We start from the raw sequence: 521 nt of genomic DNA, 5'->3' as shown, positions 1-521 counted from the left end.
TACAGTCTTTGAGGTTCCTAGGAACCTGGCCTGGCTCTCATACTCCTCCACCACTACCGGGCAGTTGATGGGGAGGCAGGCAGGTGAGGATGCTGCAGACGAGGCAGATGGGGACGAGGATGTTGCCGCTGGGTGGTGAGTGGTACTCAGCGAATGGAGAGGAGGATTACAGATGGTGGTAACCAAGGTTGGGAAGGAAAGGAGGTTCAGGCTGTGGACAGGGGCACATCATCCCAAGCACTGCACAGCAGGTCTCCTGACGGAAGGGCACCTGTCTTCACCTCCCACCTGAACATGGTGATGGGCACATAGCAGATGCTCAGCAATGCCCAGGGAGGAACTAGCAAGACAGTGTGGCTCTCCTAAGGCCCCTGAAGAATGGTCATTTCCGTAGTGCAGCCAGGGGTATGGGAGACTGTCCCTTCCCCCAAGCCGGGACCTCCCAGGTGCTTGGACAGTGGCCCAGGACTTGCATCCACTCCCTGACCCCTTCATGGTGCCCCCATCCAGCTCTCCAGACA

Source organism: Eubalaena glacialis, chromosome 11 (assembly GCF_028564815.1).
Source record: "Eubalaena glacialis isolate mEubGla1 chromosome 11, mEubGla1.1.hap2.+ XY, whole genome shotgun sequence".
In the NCBI taxonomy this organism is placed as follows: Eukaryota; Metazoa; Chordata; class Mammalia; order Artiodactyla; family Balaenidae; genus Eubalaena; species Eubalaena glacialis.
This window is presented reverse-complemented; position numbering follows the sequence as displayed.